Source organism: Emydura macquarii, unplaced genomic scaffold (genome assembly GCF_026122565.2).
Source record: "Emydura macquarii macquarii isolate MOO-44397 ecotype Brisbane River unplaced genomic scaffold, CSIRO-AGI_Emac_v2 contig_2805, whole genome shotgun sequence".
In the NCBI taxonomy this organism is placed as follows: Eukaryota; Metazoa; Chordata; order Testudines; family Chelidae; genus Emydura; species Emydura macquarii.
In genome coordinates, this window is record NW_027132942.1 from 502,399 (window position 1) to 520,642 (window position 18,244).

General features: G+C 43.7%; 1 long non-coding RNA gene across 1 annotated transcript in view; it reads right to left on the reverse strand.

Moving 5' to 3' along the window:
* Positions 1-13,201: 13,201 nt before the first annotated feature.
* The window catches only part of LOC137166142 (uncharacterized), a 59,197-nt gene continuing 54,154 nt past the window's right edge, over positions 13,202-18,244 (reverse strand). The window contains exons 2-4 of the long non-coding RNA XR_010923574.1: positions 16,080-16,206; positions 14,259-14,340; positions 13,202-13,791 (exon numbers count right to left, since the gene is read on the reverse strand). This is a non-coding gene — a long non-coding RNA (uncharacterized lncRNA). The remainder of the gene's footprint in view (positions 13,792-14,258; positions 14,341-16,079; positions 16,207-18,244) is intronic.

Here is an 18,244-nt window from a genome sequence, read left to right on the forward strand (position 1 = left end):
TTATATTCACACATGAAGAGACAATCCATGACACCCAAAAAGTTTCCAATCCCTTTCCTAAATTCCTTCAAATGGGAATGAACCAGAACTTTCAGATGTTCTCTCTGACTGTGTTCATTTCTTCACAGAAATGAATGGAAATATCTATGAGAGGTGAAGGCTTAGAAGCTAAGACCTGTTGCATCATTTCTGCAGCGCTGGTTGGTTGGACAGTGTGGCTGCTGTGTTACAAGGTGAATATGGCAAAACATGCCATGAATTGAAAAGCGGCCATGAATTCCATGCTCATTCGAGGCCTGATCCAAAGGCCAGTGAAGTCAATGGAAATCTTTCCCTTGATTTCACTGGGCTTTGGATCAGGTCTTTGATCCAAGCTGGAAAGTCAAGTTCCAAAACTTTGGCATCCAATACAAGTGTGTGAGAGTGTCAGCCTTACATGCAGGAAGCTATGAATGAATGAACAAACCCCTCCTCACATCATCCCAGCGGGGCATGGGAGTATCATTGTCCCCGTTGCACAGAGGGGGAACTGAGGCATAGAGAGATCACATGACTTGCCCAAGGTCAGTCAGGCAGAACTGTGGCAGAGCTGGGAATTCAACCCAGATCTGCTGAGCATCATTCTACTGTCTAAACCACAAGACCACCTCTCCAGATCGAGGGAAGCTGATCTATACCACTAGACTCCAGTAAGCATAAATCGACTGCAAAAGGAACTAAAGCAGATGGCAGAGTTGCAAAAGGAAAGGCAAGTGAGAGAGTCTGCTTTGCTATTGAATTTTACAATGCTGAGTTAGGAGAAGTGGAGGAGACAAAAACAACTGCGCCTCCAGGATTATTTTTCCTACAGTGCATAAATGATAGAACACAGAAGAAACTGGAATATTTTATGTCACCCCAGAAGCTAGAGAGCACTGCTAATACCCCATTACTGGGTACTTCTGAACGCTCCCTTCTTTTGATAAGTCTCTTTAGTGTGTAAACAACAAAATCAAAAGCATCACCCACATGTGTAGCTACCAACCTTTAAAAGCAGTGGCCGGATCATTTTCCAGCAATGAAATGCTTTTCACAAGCCAGCCCAGCATCCCACAGTGTTTCCAATGATCAGGGAGAATATGAAAATCACAGAGAAGGCCATGCCATAAAGGAATCTTAGGAAGGCAGGTAGATGGATTTGTTCACTGCAGGTTTAAGTAGAACAGTCGCGAAGCCAGAAGGGTTTATTTCCCACTAAATTAATCCACACGAGTGAATTTCAAACAAAGTTCTCCACCACTGGGGCTAGTCATTCAGGCACCAATTCAGGAAAGTACTTCAGAAAGCGCTTAAGTCCATCCCTGTTCAGCAAAGCATGTGCTTAACTTTATGCATATGCATGAGTCCTATTGAACCATGGCCTGACTGACTGACACGTTGTTTAATAGTAGGGTTGATCAAAAATCTTCCATCTCTGCTGTTTCTCAAAAGAAACTTAGTTTTCTGACAAAATAAAATCCGTTGCACAAGGTGTCTGCGTCTAATTTTTTGCCAGAAATCCTAAATGCCCCAAAACTGAAATACTTCCCTTTGGACGTGCTGCCATTATGCCTCATGGGAGTTGCAGTTGAGTTGCCTCATGTGTCCCCGTTCTCTCCCCAGGATCCCCAGCCAGGCTACATCTGCCATGCCGCAGCGTGGCCAACAACTCCCGAGATGCTCCGCCTCTCCTGTCCAAGAGCGGAGACCATGGTGCATCAGGGAGGTGTAGTCCAACCAGAGAGCCCAACTTATAGAGAAGAATAGGAGCTCGAGGTAACCAAACTACAACTCCCATGAGGCACCAAAGTAGCACATCTAAATTAAACTATTTCAGTTTTCCACTGAATTTTTTTTTTTAAATATCCAATGGATATCCCCCATTTTTTGACTAGCTCTCTTTAACATAAGGAAATATTGATGTTTCCAGTCTAGCTTCAGCCTGCGTTATAAATAGACAGTAAAGTTATGATGAACAGCTAAAGTCAGCAAATGTTCACCGAAGGTCTTATCCAAAACACATTGAAGTCAACGGCAAGATTACAACCGACTTTGGATCAAACCCTAAATGAACATTCAGGAGTTCTTGAAATCCATCAAGGGTGAAAATTACCCTAAAGAAAATGAATACATTTCTAGTCTTTTTTATTTGTGTGTTTCTCCAAGGGAGCTGAAAGGATTCACTTCTGGACTTGCATTGCCCATTGGAAGCTAGTTATTATAGGTAGATGACAACATAAGTAAAATAAGGATGGATTTAAGCTCTCTAAGCAACATTTTTCCCCCACCACGTGTTCAGATCAGCAGGGATATTACAAACGATGCTACTCATGGGCTTATAGCACCGATAAAGATAGCTGTGGGGAAGAGGTGTCAGGCTATTATTGTTTAGACTAGAGCATCTTAAACAAGTCACTTTGCTTTTCTGTCCCTCTCTTTCCCCTTGGGCTGGCTTATCTATTTAAAGTACTTCAGGGTAGGGATTGTTTTTCACTGTGTTTGTACAGCTCCTAGCACAAATGGGACCCTGATCTTGACTGAGGCCTCTAAGCTCTATCATCACACACACATACACAAATGATATCATCTACCTGTTGTATCTAAGCAAACGTTATATTCCATCCACACCCCCAACTTCCCTTTGCATTCTTTCTGTTGACACCCTTACCAGGAACCAGAGGCTGAAAAAAATTGATCTCTTTGCCCGGTTGCTCCTAATGCTCTTGGTATATTTGATTCCTAAAGATATTTAAAGAATAGGCTAAAGTAGCAAATGGTTTCTTTCTGTCACAAGCAGAAGTTAATGGCAAAAATCCGCTTCACTTCAATGGGAGCAGGACTGGGCCCACAAGTTGCTCTCTTTGAATAATGCAGGATTTAGCTGAAAACAAAAATAGACAGCCAAACTACTGTAATTAAGCAAAAACAGAAGAACAAGAAAGCGGGAGAGGGAATCAAGCTTTCTCCTTGTTTCATGACATTCAACTCACCTTGTGCTTGGAAGATCAAAATTATAAAAGACGGGACACTGCAATCAAGGTATAGACTTTCTGTAGAGAGGCTTAAGATGGGAGAGATCTCTAACTCTTGTCACGATTAAAAGGATTTGAGAAGACGCGAAAAGAAGTGTTCAAAAAGAGAAAGAGAAAGGGGCTGGTCCCTTTAAAGCAGGTACCTAAATCTGAGGGTTTAAAAAAAAAAATCTTTAAGATGAAGGCTTTGCTAATAACATGTCCAGAAGATGGCTCCTGGCAAATTGCTTTGTTATTCTTGTCAAAAAAAAAAAAAGTCAGTCCCTTGGAAGCAGTCAATTTTAAACCATATATCAAAATGATTAATTGCCCTTAAATGAGCAGATGTTGAAGTACCCTTGAATAGAGGCAAAGAAGCCAAAGCCTTTTTGGATTGCAAACATAATGTATTCATGGAGTTGGAAAAATATCATTAGGGCTATTAATTAGCTATAAGCACCACAGCTTTGGTGACTCTAAGGTGTTCACATTAAAAAAAAAAAAAAAAAGGCTTAAGGGAGAACTGGTTTGTTGGGATAAGGTTAGCAGGTGTTTCACACCCATAGTTCAGATTTTAAGGAATAGGCAGGGAAGTCTTGCTTACCTCTGTAGAACTGTGTAGAATCCAGCACCAACCGATAAAAAGTCCACAATGCATGTCAAGGACATAGGAATTAGCAGAGAGACAGTACAGGCTCCAAACTATCATGACCCCAGTGGGACTCAGGATTGGAAAGGGAAAATAAAGGGACTGAATCTGACATTGCATGGGACTTTTATTTTATTTTTTTAAATCAGTTCACAGCAAATATTTGGAACACACTGAAGGTGAAACAAACTTGGTATGAGTTATGTGTGGGAGTTGTATTGGGAAGCAGTTGTTATGTTTAAAGGGGTGTTGTGTGTTCCCTCTCTCCAAATTAGGAACTTTTATTGCAGTGTGGACCCAGATGAATATAAATTCTCCCCCCCCCCCCCCTTCCCCAATATCTTGGATTTTCCTCCAACCCACCAAGAGCAAATGAAGAAATACAGCAGCTATGGTTTGAGACATTTTAGTAACAGAAAATCCTTAAAAGTGAGCCTGTTTAGGTCTCTTTCAAATACTGCATCAAATATATTTTCAATGAATTCATGGAGGAGAAAAAAAAAAGGAGGCAGAGGGAAAAATCTTTTAAAATCTGTTTAAGTTTATAAACAAGATTAAAGAAACAATGTCAAGGGTCTTATGGAAATAGTGATAGTGCCCCTTTAAATAACAGCAAGTGGAGATTTTCTATATCACTGTGCAGTTTAAATCTTTCTTGATGGACTGGACATTAGTCCTCCTTAAATCCTTCAGAAAGCTGCTTTAAGGAAAAAGGCTGAGAGGAATTTCTTCTCGCTTTAATTGCTTAAGAAACGGTTCCCACAATGAGCTGTGGCCTAGATTTGCTTCTCATTTAAGTTCTGATTTTTAAAAGTTCACAAGTTAATCCCCTTTCAGTCTCACACGAATGCAGTTGGCATAGAGGACAAAGTACTGGACAATGTCTGGAACATTTCAAACCAAAAAAAAGAGATGCCCCATACCGAAAAAAAAGAAAGAAAGAAAAGAAAAGAAAAGAAAACCAAAAAAAAAAAAAAAAAAACCCAAAACGAAGTGGCCTTGATTTGGTTAAGTAGCTATTTTAAGACTTTGTTACCATTATAATTTGAGGTGGCTATAAATCATCTTGAACTGTACCTGCCATGGATACAGAGGGAGAGAACTTGTTTGCAGTTTTCTTCACTGTCCATATTTCAAGGGGGTAGACGAAAAATAACGTTGGCAATCTAAAAATAAATGTGTGTATATATTTAGCACTCTTAGGATGCAAATAATTTACCGAAACTATGAGAGAGAGAGAGAGAGAGAGAGAGAGAGAGAGAGTGTTGTGTGTGTTTAATGCACTAACTGTTTAAAGCATGAACAGCTGGGGTCACACAAAATAATTTTCTCAACATATGATTTTTATATTTGCTGTTTTATTTTTAAAAAAAAAGAAAAGAAAAGAAGAAGAAAAAAGCAACCACCAAGAAATAGGAAACGTATGTCAAAATTCATTTGAATATAAAATGGGAGAAAAGCACATAAAATTTCTCCAGCATCATGCAGTGCTTAAATCCACTGAAACTTTAAATGTAGCAGTTTCAAAATGAACAGAATCCGCTATATTAACTTCTAATTAGACCCGTGCATGTTGATTAATATTTACATATACCCAAAAAAAAAAAAAAAAGCCACCAAAACAACCCACCTAAAGGTCTGTAATCACTTAGCAGAGATGAAATGAATGGCCTTGAAAGGTGAGTTTTTTAATGACTACACCCGATCAGTTAACCAAAATATTCGAGTTAATATTAATAAAACATTCTTTCCAACTGGTGAGTTACTAGATTTTTTTCTCTCGAAAGCCCAAGAACAATCGCGTTTGGAGAGTTATCACTTCAGTCGCAGATGACAAGGTTCCAAAAGAAAATTGGTTCCACTCCCTATTTTTACAGGGCTGAGAATATTCCCCCCCCCCCCCCCAAAAAAAAAAAAAGAACAGAAATTCTGTCGAACGGATTTTAAACTGCAACTTTGTAGAGCAACTTATTTCCACTCTGTAAATAAAAGGGAGAGGGGAATGGACAGGGAACAATATTTTACCCAGTGTTCCAACAAAATAAAATCATTTTTCAAAACGAAAACCAAGAATTTCTGACATTGTGGTCTTCTTTCTTGTATCAATCGCATCGGTGGAGATCTCTAATACCCCAGTGTTTTGGAGGCAAAATGTGTCTATTTTCAATATAACTCTCTTACATATTTATTTGTGTGTTGATATATTGACCACATCCATACATTAAAGCATGGTATAAATGCAATCGATCAGTTGTTAGGGCAGAATAGCCAGAAAGAACTATTTAACCAAGTTGCTTCTCCCAGTATATGTTCAATATACAGCTCACACAAAGAATTAAATGGAGCTAGTTAATTGCAAAGGTTGAGTTAAAAGCAGAAATCTGTTCATTTGCACATCTACGTGGGGAAGATATTTACTTTTGGGTTACACCCTTTTGTCATTTCTTCCGACAGGAAAACCGTAAAGCCAGTTTTTCATCCAAGCAGCTAAAAAGATCTTTTTGTCAGGACCACAACTGCTAGGGAGCAAGAATATTGGGGATTTTAGGAAGGGAGAATTGGGAACTGAGAATTATTATTCTCAGCTGTATGCAACAGTTCTGCCACCACAGATTAAAAACGTGCCATGAGCTCCCAACCTCACCCTCTACATTCAGTGACAGGAGCAGAAAGGGGAAGACATCAAATAAACGAGACGGTTCGAATGAGTTGTTGCAAACTTTCCAGGCGCTGTTATGCCCAGTAGAGAAGATGGTTTTGAAAAGAGGGGGAGGATAGTGTCTTCCTAGCTCTCAGACCCATCTGGGACAACTCCCATTAACTACAGGTTTCTAGACAACCAGAAGTTCCTCCGCCAAGGATTTCCTTGGCGCTGGTGGGGAGGAAGAAGCAAAGTGTTTTATGGCGAATTTGTGTGTTGTTTTGAAGAAAACGACTGGCCGAAAAGTATCATCTCTCTTCGTGCTCTGCCTATGCCATCTCGAATGCGTTTTAGGAACTAATTTTAATGCACCGGAGTTTAGAAGGGATTTGGATTTGAAAACCTGGGAGACTCCTTCGTAGTTTTCACCCTAGAATGTAAAGATCTACCATAAAAACGCTGCATTATTTTTAAGGGTGGGTGGGCAGAGCTGAGTTCCTGAACTTTCTGATTCTCCTTATCAAACATTAGGGGTGGCAAAGCACTTTGAACAAAACCCCATCTCTCATTTTTTTTTTCAAATCGGTTTAAAACACAGGAGCTGGTGATTATTAATAATAGCAAAAAAACCCCGCTGCGTTTTGATTCTCTTTTGCTGGGAATATAATGCAAGCGGTGCGGTGTAAACCAAGGAGATGCGTTCTACGGGGCGCGGGGACGGACCTGAAATGGACACGAAATTGACTAGGCTCCCTGGAAGCACCTTTCCAAGTGCCCCCGTTGTATTTCGCAATCCGAGTCTGCCCGGCCGGGGAGGAAATTGTAAGGGTAAACGATACGGAAAGGCTAGGGCTTTCCCCCCTCTTCAGAACTCTGCGTGAGAGGCTTGCGGGCCCAACCCTGAATTCTTTGCACACCTCAAAGCCCTTCCCCCCACCCCCCAAGTTAGAAGTTGGGGTGGGAGGGGGGGGCGCACAGGGAAAGCTCAAATATCCCACGCCCCACCTCCGGCTGAGCTTTGCTTTGCCTTGACACACCACCCTTCTCCTGCCCCGCTTCCAGCACGGTGTGTATGTGAACATACTTCGGTTTTGTTTGTTCTCTTTCTGGGACATTCACTGGCTTTCCCCCATCCTTCGGCAAAAAAAAAAAATGACCCCTTGGATATTCTGCGGCCCTGCACATAGGAACAGTCTCCAGTTTAATTTTTTTGGGGGGGAGGGGGCAGAATTTATACAAAAGATGCAAGCTTCAATTAAAAGGTACTTCCCTCTGCCCCCCACCCCCCACCACCTTCCCTCTTGTTCCCTTAACTCCCTTGCCTAAACGGTTTTGCTCTGGGAGAAAAAATCTTTTCTATAGGAAGGGGGGGGGGACCCTTCAAGAAGAGAAGGGTATTATTGTTTTAATCCTCTTACCCGCAGTCATTTTAAAACAGGGTGTTTGGGAGCCTGAAATGGCGTCTTGTCTCCTCAACCCCATCCTAAATCCTTCGGGGCTGGGAGAGACTGGAAAGGCGAGTCCCCTGGCATCTATTAGCGAGCTCTCCAAAGGCTTGACACTGCTCTTTCTGCTGACAAAGGCATGACAAAGCTGAAAAGCAAATAAAACTAACGCTTCAGTTAGTCAGCTCGGCCCGCTCGCTGGCCCTCGGCTGCCTTCGCCCTGCAGACAGTGTGGAAGAGACCTGCCAGGTTTAAACACGGGGATGCTCAGAAAAAACGGGGAGTGAAAAACATGAATGTATTCCCTTCATAGCCAGACACTTTAGCCTCGCCTATTTAATTCCCCCTCCTCCCCCCTTTTTTTCTCCCTCTGTTTTGGAGGTGTTCCTACAATCTGGGAAGGGGCTTCGTTCGTTCTCCTCCCCCAACCCCCTTTGTTTTCCTTTGCAAGAAAGAATATTACAAAGGAAAACCTCGACAACATTTCCAGACCCAGCTGGACACACACAAATCGACATAACCTCAAACCTCCCTGGCATGGGGCTGTGGAGTTCTCTACTCGTCCACGGGACAGCTGACAAGTTGCACTGGGGGACCTGGGGCGATGCTTATAGAAAATACCAGGGACCCGTCTTGTCCCTTCCGCTCTCAGCTGGACACGGATCAAAGCGAAGCTGTGCCGGAGGACAGAATTGGGCCCCTGGTATAACAAACATTTTCACACCCCCGGGGCATGGGTAGTTGGGTCGAACTCACTTTTTAGTGTAGACCCGGCCGATGTGTTTGCGCGGGGGGGAAAGGAGGGGGAAATAAACCAGATGTGTTCTTCGAATCAAGAAAGCGGCCGCAAGTTTGGTTTCCACTGGGGTCGTGGGAGGAAAGGAAGCAAACCGGTGCGGACACCACACCGGCTCTTGTATTGGTATCGGAAGGCAGTACGTCCAGACACAATGTGGGTTTCGGTTTTCCCCATAAAGCAGGAGTCTGAACCTTACAATCCTGCTGATGCATAAGCTGAGTCAAAGGGGTGTGTGTGTGTGTGTGTGTGTGTGTGTGTGTGAAGGCATGTTTATACATATGTACACATCTCCCCCCACCCCACATCAAATCTATGTCCCCTGTTCAACACCACACAACCCAGTCCCTGCGTCCAGACTAGAGCACTCCGCTCCTTCCAGGACTGGCTTCCCACTAGCTCCCAGTGGTTTAATGAGAGGTTTACACCTGGCTGGAGTTGGAGTACAACGACTGGTAAGAAGTCTGATTACAGGGAGGGCGGGGGGAGCTGCCGGAGCAAGCCCGGGTTTGATTGACAGGGTGAAGGACCATTGACAATCTCGCAAGGTAGCGGCGAGGTCTGTGTGAAGCTCCTTTTAAAAATCCTTCCTCAATCCTCGCCCCCAGTAGATGGCAGCTTGGCTGGACCCGGAGACAGCCTGGGAACCAGGCAGGGAGGGCAGGACAGTAAAGCGTGCAGACAGACAGACAGACTCCTGGCTCTCCGTCAGGACTCCGCGCAAGCAGCCCCTTCGCCCCGAATCCGGTTTCTGGCCCCACTTCCAGAGTGAGACTTTACACCCGCAGCGGGACCGTTTCCACTGAAGAGACCCCTCCGCCCCTCCGGGACAGCCCTGGAAAGGTAAGCCGCTTTCTGATCTCCTGCAAACTGCCCAGGCGCGGTAACTTCCCCAGCGGGATGTTTGTTCCCTGGCCCGCCGCGGCTGGCGAGCTGTGCGCGCTGAAAGTTGGTCTGGGGTGAGGTTTTGTTTCCCCCGGGGGTTGGCGGTGGGGGAGAGAGACTGGGCTAGTCATTTTGCGAAGGGCTGAGCAAGGGATGCCGGGCTGCTCCTTCCTCCCCCTCGAAATAAAAGTTTTAGGGCGCGTTTTAAGTGTCGCGCTTCTCTCCCCCCGCTGCATTTTCTGCCCCCCCAGAGAAGCCTTTGAAGGAAGCAAATCCAGTGTAGCTGTGTGACTGAGGACACAGGGAAACACAAACCCAGTCCCAACACAATCCTCGGCCATATGGTGGCCGAGACTCCTAACCCTTCCCCTTCGAGGGAGACAGCTTTCCATTTGCTCTGGTTTTGCTTCATTTGGAATGTATTACGTGTATTCAAAAATAAGGGTTTTTTTTTTAAAAAAGGGACAAATTTCTTGCAGTCTTTTCACTGTAAGGCTGAGCAGATGGCTGCCTGCACAGCCAGACACACCGACCGGGTTAGCTAGAGGTTATCTGGTGTAAGGGAGCCTGGCGCGGGAACGGTTTTCATGCTCCCAATCGGCCTGGTTTCGCAGCTCTCCCGACTCCCCGTCTGAACAGTGAACGAGGTGGGCTGAGGTCCGGGGGCTGGTTTTAAGCACACTTCGCTTGTACCTCTCGCTTCCCTCCGCGAGCCGCTCTCCTCTCTCCGCCCCAGGCCAGACCGAGCTCACCGCGCACCTCCTCATTTAGAGGAACCGAAGGAGGAGCGTGTACATTTCACTCCATTTACATAATGATGTTTTAATAAGCCAAAGCAGCCGGGTGAAAGGGAGAGAGAGCCGGAGGCAAAACCCAGACCGATTCTGGGAAGAGACAAAAGACCTCTGGAGCAAGGAATGGGCTGAGAGATGCTCGTCTCCCCGCAGTGCAGCGGTCCTCGTCTGCAAGGTGGGCATCAGAGGGGGAGTAAAAATGCAGGTTGTGGGTCTGACAGTAGACTGGAAACAAAACCAGACCCCGTTACTTGGATCGGACACTACACAGCGCATTCCCCTCTCCCCTGCCTGTTCAAATGTAGTTTCACACAACTCCGGGAGTTTATAGTGAGACCCGGGGGGAAGGAACTGCTCTCCTGACCTGTTATCTAAGGAGAACTCGAGCTGGGACTCCTGTAAAGACCCCTTTCGGATGTGGATCAACTCGGAACTTGCCCTGTCAGGCTGGGTTGATAAATGAAGGTCTCTGCAGTCGAAACCTATTTGCACCTCCATTATCGGGCGAACCAAACCGGGATCAGCCTGCATATTTTACGGCAAAAGATCTCATACATCTCAGCCAGAGCCTTCCCCCGGGCCATGGCAGAACAGATAGGGGAGGACGGGTGAGGGCGGAGGGACACGGCACCCATTCAACATCACTTCGTAGGAGGAAAGTAAATGTTTAGCCAAGTACCATCTGTCCGGGCAATCGCCCATTGAAACCACCTCCCTATCGTCCCCAGCCATCAGAACAAAAATGTGCTTCATGCATATACACGGGGGGTTGTACACACACCTATATCCTGACACCGATCATCGTCACACGTGTGACTACACGACACGCTGCAGAACCCACGCCCGTGAGTATCTGCTAAGAACCAGGGTCCGTTTATTTCAGCCCCAGGCTCGACCGAGCAAGTCCAGCGGGGCAGGCTCGCTGGGGTGGGAGACACGCGAAGGGAAAGGGGGGGGTGGGGAGCACACACGCCTCTCCTTTTTCTGGGCAGCTCTCCTGGTACAAACCCTACAAAGGGGGCGGGGAGGGGGGCGCCCGTGGGAATGTTTTTCTAGGCGCCCCTGGCCCGAAAGGGAAGCGACTTCTGAGGCTGTCCAGAAGTTTTCGGAGGTGGAGGCCTCTGGGGCAGAGGGGAAAGTCCTGCGAAGGGAGAGTTGGGAATAACCAGCCGGGCCTCGGAAGAGCAGCATTCAAGTGGCTTGCACCAGAAAAACCTGCCTCTTAAGTGATCCCCTTACAGCATTAATCCAGGGGCAAGCTTCACAGGAGAGCGAGCAGGCGGCTCCGGGGATCTACCGCCAGGAAACGTGGCTGCCCCAAGTTTCAGGGTGGTGGGTTTTTTTGTTTTTTTTTAAATGATTAGCTTAAAGTTAACAACTTTGCACCCAACTTCTCTCAGACACACGCCGATCGGGTGGGAAAACGCTGCCCGAATGTCCCACGGTCTCGTAACTGTTCAAAACCATGAGAAAATAGGAGGCCAAGGCTTTGGGGTTTGGTTTGGGTTTTGGTTTTCTTAAGGTAAGAGCTTCCTTTATGTGGGTGTTTCTGCTTTAAAGGGATCCTCTCCCAATAGGAAACGCATCCCCTTCGCGGTACGTTTTTATGTGGTTAGGGTGAGCGGTGAATTATCCCAGCTACAGATTTTGGAGGCAATTTTTGTCTCTTGGAGATTTCCGCCGAAACGACCGGCTCTGTACTGCGACATAAATACAGGAGAGCTTGAATGTCTCTGTCCCCAACCATCCCTCCGTTCATCTCTCACTCTGTACGTGTGTCTATGGAGATCGATTTGGAAGTAAGACAAAATGTGGGCACATATATAAAATGATCGGAAAGTGTGTGTGTGAGTGATGTCTGCGTGTGATATTATATATAGAGAGAAAGAATATCATTGTAAAACGATTTCACGCAAAAATCCTAGAAGATTCATTATTTTTCGCTGACATGAAGCAGGAGACTTTATTTCTGGCGTTTTCAATTCTGCAGCCCTTCCTGGGTGTGTTTCATGTCCCTATTAATTCCCTGGAGTGAGTATTTGTATCTCCGATGGCGTAGTTTAGTTAAGGAAGAACTCTATATATATATATAATATTTAAAACACAAGCCCCCAAAACAGTTCCCAGGTGAGGTGAACGTCTGACACTGGTTACAACTTTAAAAAAACAAACCCTTTGAAGAAGGGAAAAGAGGAACGTGGACTGAATTGCTAAAAATCATTAAACTGAGCAGACAGTTTCGGGTAGATCCATTCCCCCCTCCTCTCCCCAGCATGTCAATTTCATTTTAGGGAGTGAAAATCTGTGCAGAAAAACTTTTTCCTTGTCTCACTAAATTCAGGACAAAGTGTGTGGTGACGAGAATTATGTTACCATTTGAGGGTTAGCGCTCAAAGTTGTATTCTAATCTGAATATACCTCCGAAGAGGAAACAATATTTTGTCCACCTCTTCTCCCCTTCCCCCTAACAACACACCCCACACAACTGCTCTGATGCAACATTAGGTCACTTTTCTGAGCTTCGAACTGGTTTCTCCTGTTAAATAATAATAATAATTAATAATAAATCCCCTTCGGTTCCACTTGGTTGGCGCCTCAAGTTTTCCATGTAAATGACAGTAATAAATATCTAATCATGTCCCGCAGCTATAGCCGGTTCTCTGAGCAGCCCTCATTAATGAAACATCAAGGCAGGGGAAAGTTTTTTAGCTCCTGTAAACGATTTTTGAAACATTATAGAAACAGCGTTTAGGAAGTCACAAGAGGACAACGAAAACTGTCCAGAATTACAGCACCACTAACTGGTTTTTTAACCAGCTAATGTGCATTTGAGACATTGTTTCCTGGCTAGCTTTTCCCCTTCTCGAGTAGAGACAGTGAATGCACACAAATCATCTTTCTTTTGGTATAGACTGAAAACATCCTGGATTCAGTTAGGGATTTAAAAACAAACCCCACACTTTATTTTTGAGATCATCGTTACGGATCTTTTAGAAATACCTTCAGAGCAAGCAAACTTGTAACATAGATTTCTCCCAAACTCACTCTTTTTTTTTTTTTTTGGAAGCAAGCTTTCCAATCATTGCCAAATATGCTCCTGTCAACCCACTATTTTATTTTAAATCTTGTTATCCCGAGTAAACGAGAACATTTCCGGAACAAAAATCACAGAAAGTAAAAGAGAAGAAAGGACTATGATATAGTGGAAAGTCTATTTTCTTTTGCAAATGAGGAAAGCAAAGGACTAAATGGAGAGTAGACAAAATAAATGGAGATTAGACAAAACAGAGTAGGTCAAATACAGAAGAGACAGAAAATATAAGCGACTCCTTTTGCTTAAAGAACAAACCTGACAGGTTTAATGTGCAATGTTAAAGCAGAATCAGAACTGCAGTTTTAAAAAAGTATTTGCAATGGATCTCTGAAAACATACAACGATATGGTCTCGAAGGGCTTTCTCCACAAAGAAGTGGCATGTGCTCATCAAAGGTAAAGTTCCCAAACAATTAATAGGACCGTAAAGAGCTTTTAATGCTGATGATGAGGATAAAGCTGAAATTAAACCATGAGAGTTGGATTTGTTCTCCTCACGCTAAACAAATGGAGTGATTACATTCTTTCCAAACGCATCAGTCACACTACATTAAGAAGCAGAGAGCTAATTATCCCAATTAGGAGGCTGATTTATAATTAATGGCTTGGACCAAGTGATAATTGGATGTTAATGGATAACAGTTTTGTCTGGAAGTAGCCTCTAGCTTCCCCAAGGCAGGGTTGGAGGGTGTTTTTTTTCTCCCTCCCCACCCCCTTTCCTCCTACTTCTGCACGCCGAACAAAGCAAATGAGGAAATAAATCTGTTGTTAGCTGATTCAGTGAGATCAATCATAATGGAAAGGGCTTGGGGGAATTTCTTTCAAGGCAGTTTAGTGGTTTGAGAGGCCTGATGTGAACGGGGAGTGGAAAGGAGGAGAATATCGAGCAAAACTGCAAGAACAAATCTTCCAAGTCACTTGCCTACCTGGGATCCGCTGTAGCTTTTTGGGTGAAGTTATTTCAGGCGGAATGCACAAGTCGACAGCAAATGCACAAATCCTCAGATCCTGTACACAGAACGGATATAGTCAGATATAGTCACTGGCAGGTTAGTTGGCTGTAATCTAATCTGACTCATAGCTAGAAATACTACAATGGATTATCAAAGATGTCAGTTTAAACTCATTCTGTTTCCACCTCTGGATTTCACCTCCCCAATTTTCTCCTGAATTTTAAAAAATCCTCCCAAATTTATTTTTAGTATCTCTCCCTCTGGATTTTAAATTGTATCTCCAACACACTCCAAATCCTATGATTTCAGGGGGAGGAAGAAATGGGCAGTTTAAATGTCAAGGACCTGAGTCTGATCCTCTTTTCCTTTTATTTATTTTTTTTTTTTTGCACCACATTGATCTTAGTGGAGTTTTAACTGATTTTGGGTCCCTATTCAGGACAGCGCTTAAGCAGACACACTTAAACCCTCTTGCAACCATTCTCACAGCCTGGAGTGTGAGGTCAATGGGACGCAAGCACCTGCTTAAAGTTAAGCGTACGCTTAAGTGCTGTGTGGATGCTGGAGAGTTTGCCTGCATCAGAACCTTTATTGGCATGGAACCAGAATTTGGTAGCAGATTCCTCACTTGTAATGGAGATCAAGCTTTCAGAAGAAACATTTTCACACTTCCCCCAATCTATGCAGTTCAGGGGTCAGATTCTGCTTCCATTTACACCAGTGTATCCAGTGGAGTCACTCTGGATTTACACCAATACAATGTGAACATTGAATCTGGCTCCATGCCTCTATTGGAAGCAGAGTTCAAACTAAAGTTGTCTTCTACTAACCCCATCTCAAAAAAGATGTTTCAGAGTGGAAAAAGGTGTAGAGAACGGCAACGAAAATTATTAGGGGGATGGAATATCTTCCATGTAAGGAGACATTAAAAAGACTGGGATTGCTCATCTTGGGAAGGAAAGAGATAGCTAAGGGGAGTTATACAGATCTGTACAATCATGAATGGTGTGGAGAAAATGAATAAGGGTTATTTACCCCTTCACATGACACAAGAACTAGGGGTCAGCCAGTGAAATTAATAGGTAGCAGGTTTAAAACAATGCACAGTCAACCTGTGGAACTTGTTGTCAAGGGATGCTGTGAAGGCCAAAAGTCAAACTGGGTTCCAAAAAAGAATTAGACAAGTTCATGGAGGATAGGTCCCATCAGTGGTTGCTAGCCAAGATCATCAGGGTCACAACCCCATGCTCCAGGTGTCTCAGGATACTGGGCTAGATGGACCATTTGTCTGACCCAGTATGGCCATGTTTCTGGTCTTATTTCTGCTTAACTGCACACTGATCTAAATCAAGGTTACTGATCTACAGGCCTGATCTAAATCAAGGTTACTGTCGTGACAAACGTACTAGGGGAGGTGATTGTCTTACACTAGCTTTCTACCAGTGTCACTTGATTGATTTTCAATAGTTATTCCTGATTCTTCCCTGTGTGATAGAAGGATCAGGGCCCTGCATCTTTCTAACCTTCAGGACATCTCTCCAAGCTCATCTTTTCCCCCAGGCAGTTAAAGAACTGAAATGTAGGGGCAGAAAAAATGTGGGAATGGATGAATTTGAGGTTTTACATTACCTTGCTGACTGGTGGGGGTTATATTAAATTGTATTGCTGCAGTTAGAGGATGATTTGTGCTAGTCTTTTTACAATGTCATGGGTGCCTAGCATGTATGCAGAGTTCCCAACCTAACTAATCAATCTAAATAAATCCTCAAGTGTCCCAATAAGAAGCTCTCTTACCCTTCTGGAGAGTCAACTGGTACTTCCTATAGAGCGCCGATGATCTCACCAAGCAAAGAGTAGCCGGAGTTTTGTCCATTTCACATGGCAGTCTAGATCTCTCTTTCCCTGATGTCAGCTCCGTTATCTGTGTCATAAAGGGACAGAACCAAATGTTAGAAGAGGCTCCCCTTTGGGTCCACAGAAGGGGAACAGGCCATGCAAGTTTTGTACAGCATTTGGTTTTGTAGTCGGTGGACAACTGGAATGCATTTTGTTCCCAATGCATTCACGCTTTCCTAAACACCAAAGGCACCCGCAGCAAAAAGGAGGAACGCTAGTTCAAGAGACTCCAGACCGAAATGGGGACCTGTCTCACCTTCAGCTTTGTCTTATGGTCGAGATCAGACAGATCAAAGCTAAAACACGCTACAAAAAAGGTATCCGCATTAATAGTATTCGGCCAAACTTTTCAAATCCGGTTGCATGAAATTAGGCTCCTAAAATCCATATTTAGGTTCCTACATAGAAGTGGCTCAGTTTTTCAATGGTGGTAAGTGCCTGCAGCTTCCATTGATTTCAATAGGATTCTGAGGTAGCTGACACTTCTTTATAATGAAGACACTTTTATTTAGGCGCCTACTTGGGTGAATACTCAGTGACCAAGTTCAGGAGTCTATATTTGGTGTGAATAGTTCATTTTCTTTTAAATGATGGACTTAGACGTCAAAATCATAGTGAGTGAAATAGGAATATTCACAGCTACATCATTAAACACTTTTAAAACAAAACCATATGATACCCGGTAGTACAGAAAATGCAGATAAAAAATAAGAGGTTGAAAGAAGCCAAAAGGTTTCCATCAATATTTAGCTACTGGTAAGGCTGACCTACTTTTCAGAGATGTCCACTAGATTCTGATTACTGGAAAGATACAGAGAAAAGAATCATTCTTCTTCATCAGTTCCAGAGGGGTAGCCGTGTAAGTCTGTTCTTAACAAAACAGTGAGAGTTCTGTGGCACCTTAAAGACTAACACATTTATTTGGGCATAAGCTTTCGTGATGCATCCGACGAAGTGGGTTTCTGCCCACGAAAGCTTACGCCCAAATAAATTTGTCAGTCTAAGGTGAACACAGGACTTCCGCTATTTCTTCTTCATGAGTTTCTGTAAAAGAGAAAAGTGTGGGTCTAAAAAAAGAAACTCAAAGTGCAATATTGCAGTTTTTAAATGTGATTTAAATATCTATTCCATGAATGTAACTGTCGGGTTTATTTGGAGTGAATCCAAACTCTTATCTTTAGTGTGGGCCTGGTCTAAAGCTTGCTGAAATCAGTGGGTGTCTTTCCGCTGCCCTCTGTGTGTGTTGGATCAAGCTCTATAAAATCACTGTAGCAGATTGTACAGCAATGCCTCTGTGACAGGACTTGGTTTCATGAGTTACAGATAGAGGGAAGAATACGGCAGGTCGGATCATGTTATTCTATTACTTAGTTTTACTCTCCGTATTTGGAGGGTGCACGCGGGACTGTTCTGAAAGATTTCTATGAAATAGAAGGCAGAATAATGAGGTGAGGCGGGGCGGAGATGGAAGAATATCCTAACAGATTAGCCTATTAGGCCCTGGAATAGTCTCCCAAAGGAAGTGATGTAAAAATACGATTTTTTAAACCTTTTAAAGTTAAATTATACAAAGCTCTGCTGAAGGGTCGGTAAGCAACAATGCTGCACTGACAAGAATGGGTCTCCTAGGTTTATTCCATCTCTAATTTCGGTGCTGCTAAAGTGGCTCCTATTAAGGAAAAAGCAGCACTGTGCATCTCTTGTAAGACATGAATGACACTGGCTGTCATGTCTGGTACACGTTACTTCCTACATTGTAAATGGCCTGCTGATGGTTAGAATTTACCCACCTATACTAGATTTTTATATTGCGTTCATCGCAGTATCTAAGTGCTTAGAGGACTGCGAAACATTAGATGAAGCTACAGTTATCTACATCTGCTCTATTTCCATGTTGCTGTCTTTTAAAGTAGTGATCCCGTAAGTAAGGTCACACAAATAACCACAATAATATTTTTTTTTCCTTCTAAACTGGTCATTGCGTATTCACCGTAGCAGAAATGGCTTAAGGATGTTCCATAAGCAGGAGGGAAACGAGCATTAATCCAATGCCAAGATTAAGA